Source organism: Octopus bimaculoides, chromosome 8 (genome assembly GCF_001194135.2).
Source record: "Octopus bimaculoides isolate UCB-OBI-ISO-001 chromosome 8, ASM119413v2, whole genome shotgun sequence".
Lineage (NCBI taxonomy): Eukaryota > Metazoa > Mollusca > Cephalopoda > Octopoda > Octopodidae > Octopus > Octopus bimaculoides.
The window spans coordinates 89,634,425-89,635,170 of NC_068988.1; positions in this window are offsets into that span (position 1 = coordinate 89,634,425).

The window sequence follows — 746 nt, forward strand, 5'->3', positions numbered from 1 at the left end:
TTATGATGTGTTCGTAGAGAAGTAAATATCAGGTCATTAAGAATAAAATGTCCGATTTTGAACTGAAATGTTGTTTTACTTCATCTCAGCAAAAAGCAATGCAGTTAATCGAACTATACGCCTAAATTATCAACACCATTTTGCCATTTTATTGGTAGCTCATTTATGCCGGCAGCAAAAAATTTTGGAGAGCAAGGGATGATGAAGTCACGAAAGGCTGGTTTTGCATTTTCTTCAGATTTGAAACTTCTCCTTGCAAAAATTTGTCTAATGCCTGGAAAACGTGATAGTGCAAGTTCCGGTGAATATGGTGGATAACAGAGTACTTCCAAGTTCAGCTGCTGTAACCTGAGTAGCGTTCTTTGTGCCACATGTGGTCGAGCATTGTACAGTTTCCAGCTCATCATTATCAACGTTGGTCTCAGGTCTAACACGGGGTCGATTTTCAAGGGTAATGTCACCAGACCGGAACTTCTCAAACAAACGACAGTGCGCTCATTCACCACATCCGCACCAAACACCTCATTGACGTTTCGAGCTGTCTGTGACGCGTTGGTTCCACGACAGAAATCATATTCATAAACAACACAATTTTTTTATCTATCCATGGGTTCAAAGAAATTGATTTACGTTCCACACATACGAGGAAGTAATGCAGTATGAAACCGAAGCGATTTTGTACTAATAAATGCTTCCATCTTCCATATTAGTCTCTCTCTCTCTCTCTCTCTCTCTCTCTATATATA